Genomic DNA, 11,845 nt, shown 5'->3' on the forward strand with positions numbered 1-11,845 from the left:
CTTCCTGGCGGCACCCAAGGGATCCAGGCCACTCGCGTCTCTCGCCTTCATTTTGGACACGAGCGCCTGTGGACGGACGGCCGGAGTCAACGTGGGGGTGGCCCGTCCTCCAATCGTGTCAAGAGACCCCCGCACCGGCCTCTGACCGAGTTCCCCAAACCTGGGTGACGAGCACCGCAGGGCGGCAGCGCCGTCGCACTTGGCCGGATGGCAGCGGGAAGGACCAGCCTATACACAATAGCGGCCACCCACTCCCAGAGCCGGTCGTGCGGCGCCCGAGGCCGTGCCTCGACTCGTAAGGGGCTTTAACGTGTGCTCAGGCAAGGGTCAGCCCACACCCTTCCTGGCGGCACCCTAGGGATCCAGGCCACTCGCGTCTCTCGCCTTCATTTTGGACACGAGCGCCTGTGGAGGGACGGCCGGAGTCAACGTGGGGATGGCCCGTCCTCCAATCGTGTCAAGAGACCCCCCGCACCGGCCTCTGACCGAGTTCCCCAAACCTGGGTGACGAGCAGCGCAGGGCGGCAGAGCCGTCGCACTTGGCCGGATGGCAGCAGGAAGGACCAGCCTATTCACAATAGCGGCCACCCACTCCCAGAGCCGGTCGTTCGGCGCCCGAGGCCGGCCCTCGACTCGTAAGAGGCTTTAACGTGTGCTCAGGCAAGGGTCAGCCCACACCCTTCCTGGCGGCACCCAAGGGATCCAGGCCACTCGCGTCTCTCGCCTTCATTTTGGACACGAGCACCTGTGGAGGGACGGCCGGAGTCAACGTGGGGATGGCCCGTCCTCCAATCGTGTCAAGAGACCCCCCGCCACGGCCTCTGACCGAGTTCCCCAAACCTGGGTGACGAGCAGCGCAGGGCGGCAGAGCCGTCGCACTTGGCCGGATGGCAGCAGGAAGGACCAGCCTATTCACAATAGCGGCCACCCACTCCCAGAGCCGGTCGTGCGGCGCCCGAGGCCGGCCCTCGACTCGTAAGAGGCTTTACGGAGTGCTCAGGCAAGGGTCAGCCCGCACCCTTCCTGGCAGCACCCAAGGGAACCAGGCCACTCGCGTCTCTCGCCTTCATTTTGGACACGAGCGCCTGTGGAGGGACGGCCGGAGTCAACGTGGGGATGGCCCGTCCTCCAATCGTGTCAAGAGACCCCCCGCCACAGCCTCTGACCGAGTTCCCCAAACCTGGGTGACGAGCACCGCAGGGCGGCAGAGCCGTCGCACTTGGCCGGGTGGCAGCGGGAAGGACCAGCCTATTCACAATAGCGGCCACCCACTCCCAGAGCCGGTCGTGCGGCGCCCGAGGCCGGCCCTCGACTCGTAAGAGGCTTTAGGGAGTGCTCAGGCAAGGGTCAGCCCGCATCCTTCCTGGCAGCACCCAAGGGAACCAGGCCACTCGCGTCTCTCGCCTTCATTTTGGACACGAGCGCCTGTGGAGGGACGGCCGGAGTCAACGTGGGGATTGCCCGCCCTCCAATCGTGTCAAGAGACCTCCACACAGGTCTCTGACCGACTCTTAGAACAGACAGGGAGAGTTTGGCAATTCTGTCAAAAAATTGACAAAGTGTCAAAAATTCGACTTCCAAGAGCTCTCCAGCATGCACTCATACCCGCCATTAGAGTGCTATGCCCGTGGAACCGTTTTTCGGATGCCTTTCAAAAAGGTCCCGCGCCGCCATTTTGTTCTAAAAATCGTGTTCCCAGAAATCTCCGGGTACCCCGCCAACCTCACTGTGTAACAAATGCAAGTGGCACTGAATGGGTCTGAATTTCAAATTTGACTGCATCGCTCTGGAACTCGATCCCCGCAAAACCGTTTGGATTTTTCCCGCTCGGGACTTCCGCGACAGACAAAGTTAAAGTTTTCGGGCTGCAGACACAAAATGACAGTTGGCCATTTGCCGGGCTCAATTCACACAGTTCCTGCGGCACTTCGGAACACATGTTCGGCGCGAGTTTGTGAATCTTTCCCGATGCTTCGGCACTTTCCTCCGCTGACACTTAGAATATTTTTCACACTTTGCTGAAAAATTTTCTAAGTGTTTTTTCCTAAGTTTTTCTGGTTACTGATTTATTATTTTTGATCATTTTTCTAAGTTTTTCTGGTTACTCATTTCTCATTTTCGGGCATTTTTCTAAGTTTTTCTAGTTACTGATTTCTTCTTTTTGGGCATTTTTCTAAGTTTTTCTGGTTACTCATTTCTTCTTTTTGGGCATTTTTCTAAGTTTTTCTGGTTACTCATTTCTCATTTTCGGGCATTTTTCTAAGTTTTTCTAGTTACTGATTTCTTCTTTTTGGGCATTTTTCTAAGTTTTTCTGGTTACTCATTTCTTCTTTTTGGGCATTTTTCTAAGTTTTTCTGGTTACTCACTTCTTCTTTTTGGGCATTTTTCTAAGTTTTTCTGGTTACTCATTTCTCATTTTCGGGCATTTTTCTAAGTTTTTCTAGTTACTGATTTCTTCTTTTTGGGCATTTTTCTAAGTTTTTCTGGTTACTCATTTCTTCTTTTTGGGCATTTTTCTAAGTTTTTCTGGTTACTCATTTCTTCTTTTTGGGCATTTTTCTAAGTTTTTCTGGTTACTCATTTCTTCTTTTTGGGCATTTTTCTAAGTTTTTCTGGTTACTCATTTCTCATTTTCGGGCATTTTTCTAAGTTTTTCTAGTTACTGATTTCTTCTTTTTGGGCATTTTTCTAAGTTTTTCTGGTTACTCATTTCTTCTTTTTGGGCATTTTTCTAAGTTTTTCTGGTTACTCATTTCTCATTTTCGGGCATTTTTCTAAGTTTTTCTAGTTACTGATTTCTTCTTTTTGGGCATTTTTCTAAGTTTTTCTGGTTACTCATTTCTTCTTTTTGGGCATTTTTCTAAGTTTTTCTGGTTACTCACTTCTTCTTTTTGGGCATTTTTCTAAGTTTTTCTGGTTACTCATTTCTCATTTTCGGGCATTTTTCTAAGTTTTTCTAGTTACTGATTTCTTCTTTTTGGGCATTTTTCTAAGTTTTTCTGGTTACTCATTTCTTCTTTTTGGGCATTTTTCTAAGTTTTTCTGGTTACTCATTTCTTCTTTTTGGGCATTTTTCTAAGTTTTTCTGGTTACTCATTTCTTCTTTTTGGGCATTTTTCTAAGTTTTTCTGGTTACTCATTTCTCATTTTCGGGCATTTTTCTAAGTTTTTCTAGTTACTGATTTCTTCTTTTTGGGCATTTTTCTAAGTTTTTCTAGTTACTCATTTCTTCTTTTTGGGCATTTTTCTAAGTTTTTCTGGTTACTCATTTCTCATTTTCGGGCATTTTTCTAAGTTTTTCTAGTTACTGATTTCTTCTTTTTGGGCATTTTTCTAAGTTTTTCTGGTTACTCATTTCTTCTTTTTCGGCATTTTTCTAAGTTTTTCTGGTTACTCATTTCTTCTTTTTGGGCATTTTTCTAAGTTTTTCTGGTTACTCATTTCTCATTTTCGGGCATTTTTCTAAGTTTTTCTAGTTACTGATTTCTTCTTTTTGGGCATTTTTCTAAGTTTTTCTGGTTACTCATTTCTTATTTTTGGGCATTTTTCTAAGTTTTTCTAGTTACTGATTTCTTCTTTTTGGGCATTTTTCTAAGTTTTTCTGGTTACTCATTTCTTCTTTTTGGGCATTTTTCTAAGTTTTTCTGGTTACTCATTTCTTCTTTTTGGGCATTTTTCTAAGTTTTTCTGGTTACTCATTTCTCATTTTCGGGCATTTTTCTAAGTTTTTCTAGTTACTGATTTCTTCTTTTTGGGCATTTTTCTAAGTTTTTCTAGTTACTCATTTCTTCTTTTTGGGCATTTTTCTAAGTTTTTCTGGTTACTCATTTCTCATTTTCGGGCATTTTTCTAAGTTTTTCTAGTTACTGATTTCTTCTTTTTGGGCATTTTTCTAAGTTTTTCTGGTTACTCATTTCTTCTTTTTCGGCATTTTTCTAAGTTTTTCTGGTTACTCATTTCTTCTTTTTGGGCATTTTTCTAAGTTTTTCTGGTTACTCATTTCTCATTTTCGGGCATTTTTCTAAGTTTTTCTAGTTACTGATTTCTTCTTTTTGGGCATTTTTCTAAGTTTTTCTGGTTACTCATTTCTTATTTTTGGGCATTTTTCTAAGTTTTTCTAGTTACTGATTTCTTCTTTTTGGGCATTTTTCTAAGTTTTTCTGGTTACTCATTTCTCATTTTCGGGCATTTTTCTAAGTTTTTCTGGTTACTCATTTCTCATTTTCGGGCATTTTTCTAAGTTTTTCTGGTTACTCATTTCTCGTTTTCGGGCATTTTTCTAAGTTTTTCTGGTTACTGGTTTCTTCTTTTTGGGCATTTTTTCTAAGTTTTTCTGGTTACTGATTTCCCAACGTTGGAAATGCATGAAACTCGGCCTGAACACGGTGGCAGGGTCCGCTCTCGAAGGCGAGACCTTCGGCAGAACCACCGGGTCAAATCCGGCTGGGCTAGCCGGCCTCGAGCACTCAAAGTCGGCACGAGCAGTCAAGTTCGCTCCCATCACAGTCTGGACCCTAAAAAAGTCTAAGTGTCACTGGTGACTGATTTGTACTGACTGAATAAAATTCTAAGTGTCGTTGGTTACTGATTTGTAACCACCGGGTCAAATCCGGCCGGGCTAGCCGGCCTCGAGCACTCAAAGTCGGTATGAGCAGTCAAGTTCGCTCCCATCACAGTCTGGACCCTAAAAAATTCTAAGTGTCACTGGTTACTGATTTGTACTGACTCAAAAAAATTCTAAGTGTCGATGGTTACTGATTTGTACTGACTGAAATAAATTCTAAGTGACGTTGTTTACTGATTTGTAACCACCGGGTCAAATCCGGCCGGGCTAGCCGGCCTCGAGCACTCAAAGTCGGTATGAGCAGTCAAGTTCGCTCCCATCACAGTTTGGACCACTTGCCGACTTGGGAAATGCACGAAAATCGGCCCGAACGCGGGGGCCGGTCCGCTCTCAAAGTCGAGACCTTCGGCTGAACCACCGGGTCAAATCCGGCTGGGCTAGCCGGCCCCGAGCACGCAAAACCGGTATGAGCAGTCAAGTTCGCTCCCATCACAGTTTGGATCCTAAAAAATTCTAAGTGTCACTGGTTACTGATTTGTACTGACTGAATAAAATTCTAAGTGTCGATGGTTACTGATTTGTACTGACTGAAATAAATTCTAAGTGACGTTGTTTACTGATTTGTAACCACCGGGTCAAATCCGGCCGGGCTAGCCGGCCTCGAGCACTCAAAGTCGGTATGAGCAGTCAAGTTCGCTCCCATCACAGTCTGGACCCTAAAAAATCTAAGTGTCACTGGTTACTGATTTGTACTGAGCCTAAAAAATTCTAAGTGTCACTGGTTACTGATTTGTACTGACTCTAAAAAATTCTAAGTGTCGTTGGTTACTGATTTGTACTGACTGAATAAAATTCTAAGTGTCACTGGTTACTGATTTGTACTGCCTCAAAAAAATTCTAAGTGTCACTGGTTACTGATTTGTACTGACTCAAAAAAATTCTAAGTGACGTTGTTTACTGATTTGTAACCACCGGGTCAAATCCGGCTGGGCTAGCCGGCCTCGAGCACTCAAAGTCGGTATGAGCAGTCAAGTTCGCTCCCATCACAGTTTGGACCCTAAAAAATTCTAAGTGTCCTTGGTTACTGATTTGTACTGACTGGAAAAAATTCTAAGTGTCGTTGGTTACTGATTTGTACTGCATCAAAAAAATTCTAAGTGTCACTGGTTACTGATTTGTACTGACTCAAAAAAATTCTAAGTGTCGTTGGTTACTGATTTGTACTGCCTCAAAAAAATTCTAAGTGTTCTTGGTTACTGATTTGTACTGAGCCTAAAAAATTCTAAGTGTCACTGGTTACTGATTTGTACTGAGCCTAAAAAATTCTAAGTGTCACTGGTTACTGATTTGTACTGACTCTAAAAAATTCTAAGTGTCCTTGGTTACTGATTTGTACAGACTCAAAAAAATTCTAAGTGTCGTTGGTTACTGATTTGTACTGCATCAAAAAAATTCTAAGTGTCGTTGGTTACTGATTTGTACTGCATCAAAAAAATTCTAAGTGTCACTGGTTACTGATTTGTACTGACTCTAAAAAATTCTAAGTGTCACTGGTTACTGATTTGTACTGAGCCTAAAAAATTCTAAGTGTCGTTGGTTACTGATTTGTACTGCCTCGAAAAAATTCTAAGTGTCACTGGTTACTGATTTGTACTGACTGGAAAAAATTCTAAGTGTCGTTGGTTACTGATTTGTACTGACTCAAAAAAATTCTAAGTGTCACTGGTTACTGATTTGTACTGACTGGAAAAAATTCTAAGTGTCGTTGGTTACTGATTTGTACTGACTCAAAAAAATTCTAAGTGTCACTGGTTACTGATTTGTACTGACTGAACAAAATTCTAAGTGTCGATGGTTACTGATTTGTACTGACTGAAATAAATTCTAAGTGACGTTGTTTACTGATTTGTAACCACCGGGTCAAATCCGGCCGGGCTAGCCGGCCTCGAGCACTCAAAGTCGGTATGAGCAGTCAAGTTCGCTCCCATCACAGTTTGGACCCTAAAAAAAGTCTAAGTGTCACTGGTTACTGATTTGTACTGAGCCTAAAAAATTCTAAGTGTCACTGGTTACTGATTTGTACTGACTCTAAAAAATTCTAAGTGTCGTTGGTTACTGATTTGTAACCACCGGGTCAAATCCGGCCGGGCTAGCCGGCCTCGAGCACTCAAAGTCGGTATGAGCAGTCAGGTTCGCTCCCATCACAGTTTGGACCACTTGCCGACTTGGGAAATGCACGAAAATCGGCCCCAACGCGGGGGCCGGTCCGCTCTCAAAGTCGAGACCTTCGGCTGAACCACCGGGTCAAATCCGGCCGGGCTAGCCGGCCTCGAGCACTCAAAGTCGGTATGAGCAGTCAGGTTCGCTCCCATCACAGTTTGGACCACTTGCCGACTTGGGAAATGCACGAAAATCGGCCCGAACGCGGGGGCCGGTCCGCTCTCAAAGTCGAGACCTTCGGCTGAACCACCGGGTCAAATCCGGCTGGGCTAGCCGCCCCCGAGCGCTCAAAGTCGGTATGAGCAGTCAAGTTCGGTCCCATCACAGTCTGGACCACTTGCCGACGTTGGAAATGCACGAAATTCACCCTGAACGCGGGGGCCGGTCCGCTCCCGAAGGCGGGACACTCACCCTAAGCCTGGCCCCACCGCCGGCCAACACACCCTTCAAAATCACACCCATCCGACAATGCTACTCAAAAAGGATCCAAATTCAGAAACACCCCCTTCAAAAGGCACTCCGTCCCCGGCCACACTACCGGGGCATGCTCCCCTGGGCGATAATTAAGCCCCCACGACTAATTGAAGCCAACCACAGCCGCAACTCGAAAGGAGAAGTCAGTAACCAATTCAAAAATGCACTTGGTTACTGACTTCTACACACTCAAAAAAATTCTAAGTGTCGTTGGTTACTGATTTGTACTGAGCCTAAAAAATTCTAAGTGTCACTGGTTACTGATTTGTACTGAGCCTAAAAAATTCTAAGTGTCACTGGTTACTGATTTGTACTGACTCAAAAAAATTCTAAGTGTCGTTGGTTACTGATTTGTACTGACTGGAAAAAATTCTAAGTGTCACTGGTTACTGATTTGTACTGCCTCAAAAAAATTCTAAGTGTCGTTGGTTACTGATTTGTACTGACTGGAAAAAATTCTAAGTGTCACTGGTTACTGATTTGTACTGAGCCTAAAAAATTCTAAGTGTCACTGGTTACTGATTTGTACTGACTCAAAAAAATTCTAAGTGTCGTTGGTTACTGATTTGTACTGACTCTAAAAAATTCTAAGTGTCCTTGGTTACTGATTTGTACTGCATCAAAAAAATTCTAAGTGTCGTTGGTTACTGATTTGTACTGCATCAAAAAAATTCTAAGTGTCACTGGTTACTGATTTGTACTGACTCTAAAAAATTCTAAGTGTCCTTGGTTACTGATTTGTACTGCATCAAAAAAATTCTAAGTGTCGTTGGTTACTGATTTGTACTGCATCAAAAAAATTCTAAGTGTCACTGGTTACTGATTTGTACTGACTCTAAAAAATTCTAAGTGTCGTTGGTTACTGATTTGTACTGAGCCTAAAAAATTCTAAGTGTCACTGGTTACTGATTTGTACTGCCTCGAAAAAATTCTAAGTGTCACTGGTTACTGATTTGTACTGACTGGAAAAAATTCTAAGTGTCGTTGGTTACTGATTTGTACTGACTCAAAAAAATTCTAAGTGTCGTTGGTTACTGATTTGTACTGAGCCTAAAAAATTCTAAGTGTCACTGGTTACTGATTTGTACTGCCTCGAAAAAATTCTAAGTGTCACTGGTTACTGATTTGTAACCACCGGGTCAAATCCGGCCGGGCTAGCCGGCCTCGAGCACTCAAAGTCGGTATGAGCAGTCAAGTTCGCTCCCATCACAGTTTGGACCCTAAAAAATCTAAGTGTCACTGGTTACTGATTTGTACTGACTCAAAAAAATTCTAAGTGTCACTGGTTACTGATTTGTACTGACTGGAAAAAATTCTAAGTGTCGTTGGTTACTGATTTGTACTGCATCAAAAAAATTCTAAGTGTCACTGGTTACTGATTTGTACTGACTCAAAAAAATTCTAAGTGTCGTTGGTTACTGATTTGTACTGAGCCTAAAAAATTCTAAGTGTCACTGGTTACTGATTTGTACTGCCTCGAAAAAATTCTAAGTGTCACTGGTTACTGATTTGTAACCACCGGGTCAAATCCGGCTGGGCTAGCCGGCCTCGAGCACTCAAAGTCGGTATGAGCAGTCAAGTTCGCTCCCATCACAGTTTGGACCCTAAAAAATCTAAGTGTCACTGGTTACTGATTTGTACTGAGCCTAAAAAATTCTAAGTGTCACTGGTTACTGATTTGTACTGAGCCTAAAAAATTCTAAGTGTCCTTGGTTACTGATTTGTACTGACTGGAAAAAATTCTAAGTGTCGTTGGTTACTGATTTGTACTGCATCAAAAAAATTCTAAGTGTCACTGGTTACTGATTTGTACTGACTCAAAAAAATTCTAAGTGTCGTTGGTTACTGATTTGTACTGCCTCAAAAAAATTCTAAGTGTTCTTGGTTACTGATTTGTACTGAGCCTAAAAAATTCTAAGTGTCACTGGTTACTGATTTGTACTGAGCCTAAAAAATTCTAAGTGTCACTGGTTACTGATTTGTACTGACTCTAAAAAATTCTAAGTGTCCTTGGTTACTGATTTGTACAGACTCAAAAAAATTCTAAGTGTCGTTGGTTACTGATTTGTACTGAGCCTAAAAAATTCTAAGTGTCACTGGTTACTGATTTGTACTGCCTCGAAAAAATTCTAAGTGTCACTGGTTACTGATTTGTACTGAGCCTAAAAAATTCTAAGTGTCACTGGTTACTGATTTGTACTGACTCAAAAAAATTCTAAGTGTCGTTGGTTACTGATTTGTACTGACTGGAAAAAATTCTAAGTGTCACTGGTTACTGATTTGTACTGAGCCTAAAAAATTCTAAGTGTCACTGGTTACTGATTTGTACTGACTCAAAAAAATTCTAAGTGTCGTTGGTTACTGATTTGTACTGACTCTAAAAAATTCTAAGTGTCCTTGGTTACTGATTTGTACTGCATCAAAAAAATTCTAAGTGTCGTTGGTTACTGATTTGTACTGCATCAAAAAAATTCTAAGTGTCACTGGTTACTGATTTGTACTGACTCTAAAAAATTCTAAGTGTCCTTGGTTACTGATTTGTACTGCATCAAAAAAATTCTAAGTGTCGTTGGTTACTGATTTGTACTGCATCAAAAAAATTCTAAGTGTCACTGGTTACTGATTTGTACTGACTCTAAAAAATTCTAAGTGTCGTTGGTTACTGATTTGTACTGAGCCTAAAAAATTCTAAGTGTCACTGGTTACTGATTTGTACTGCCTCGAAAAAATTCTAAGTGTCACTGGTTACTGATTTGTACTGACTGGAAAAAATTCTAAGTGTCGTTGGTTACTGATTTGTACTGACTCAAAAAAATTCTAAGTGTCGTTGGTTACTGATTTGTACTGAGCCTAAAAAATTCTAAGTGTCACTGGTTACTGATTTGTACTGCCTCGAAAAAATTCTAAGTGTCACTGGTTACTGATTTGTAACCACCGGGTCAAATCCGGCCGGGCTAGCCGGCCTCGAGCACTCAAAGTCGGTATGAGCAGTCAAGTTCGCTCCCATCACAGTTTGGACCCTAAAAAATCTAAGTGTCACTGGTTACTGATTTGTACTGACTCAAAAAAATTCTAAGTGTCACTGGTTACTGATTTGTACTGACTGGAAAAAATTCTAAGTGTCGTTGGTTACTGATTTGTACTGACTCAAAAAAATTCTAAGTGTCGTTGGTTACTGATTTGTACTGAGCCTAAAAAATTCTAAGTGTCACTGGTTACTGATTTGTACTGACTCAAAAAAATTCTAAGTGTCGTTGGTTACTGATTTGTACTGACTCTAAAAAATTCTAAGTGTCCTTGGTTACTGATTTGTACTGCATCAAAAAAATTCTAAGTGTCGTTGGTTACTGATTTGTACTGCATCAAAAAAATTCTAAGTGTCACTGGTTACTGATTTGTACTGACTCTAAAAAATTCTAAGTGTCCTTGGTTACTGATTTGTACTGCATCAAAAAAATTCTAAGTGTCGTTGGTTACTGATTTGTACTGCATCAAAAAAATTCTAAGTGTCACTGGTTACTGATTTGTACTGACTCTAAAAAATTCTAAGTGTCGTTGGTTACTGATTTGTACTGAGCCTAAAAAATTCTAAGTGTCACTGGTTACTGATTTGTACTGCCTCGAAAAAATTCTAAGTGTCACTGGTTACTGATTTGTACTGACTGGAAAAAATTCTAAGTGTCGTTGGTTACTGATTTGTACTGACTCAAAAAAATTCTAAGTGTCGTTGGTTACTGATTTGTACTGAGCCTAAAAAATTCTAAGTGTCACTGGTTACTGATTTGTACTGCCTCGAAAAAATTCTAAGTGTCACTGGTTACTGATTTGTAACCACCGGGTCAAATCCGGCCGGGCTAGCCGGCCTCGAGCACTCAAAGTCGGTATGAGCAGTCAAGTTCGCTCCCATCACAGTTTGGACCCTAAAAAATCTAAGTGTCACTGGTTACTGATTTGTACTGACTCAAAAAAATTCTAAGTGTCACTGGTTACTGATTTGTACTGACTGGAAAAAATTCTAAGTGTCGTTGGTTACTGATTTGTACTGCATCAAAAAAATTCTAAGTGTCACTGGTTACTGATTTGTACTGACTCAAAAAAATTCTAAGTGTCGTTGGTTACTGATTTGTACTGAGCCTAAAAAATTCTAAGTGTCACTGGTTACTGATTTGTACTGCCTCGAAAAAATTCTAAGTGTCACTGGTTACTGATTTGTAACCACCGGGTCAAATCCGGCTGGGCTAGCCGGCCTCGAGCACTCAAAGTCGGTATGAGCAGTCAAGTTCGCTCCCATCACAGTTTGGACCCTAAAAAATCTAAGTGTCACTGGTTACTGATTTGTACTGAGCCTAAAAAATTCTAAGTGTCACTGGTTACTGATTTGTACTGAGCCTAAAAAATTCTAAGTGTCCTTGGTTACTGATTTGTACTGACTGGAAAAAATTCTAAGTGTCGTTGGTTACTGATTTGTACTGCATCAAAAAAATTCTAAGTGTCACTGGTTACTGATTTGTACTGACTCAAAAAAATTCTAAGTGTCGTTGGTTACTGATTTGTACTGCCTCAAAAAAATTCTAAGTGTTCTTGGT

This window comes from Chiloscyllium plagiosum, unplaced genomic scaffold, assembly GCF_037043375.1.
Source record: "Chiloscyllium plagiosum isolate Xiang-an unplaced genomic scaffold, Cpla_swu_hap1 HiC_scaffold_174, whole genome shotgun sequence".
Classification (NCBI taxonomy): Eukaryota; Metazoa; Chordata; class Chondrichthyes; order Orectolobiformes; family Hemiscylliidae; genus Chiloscyllium; species Chiloscyllium plagiosum.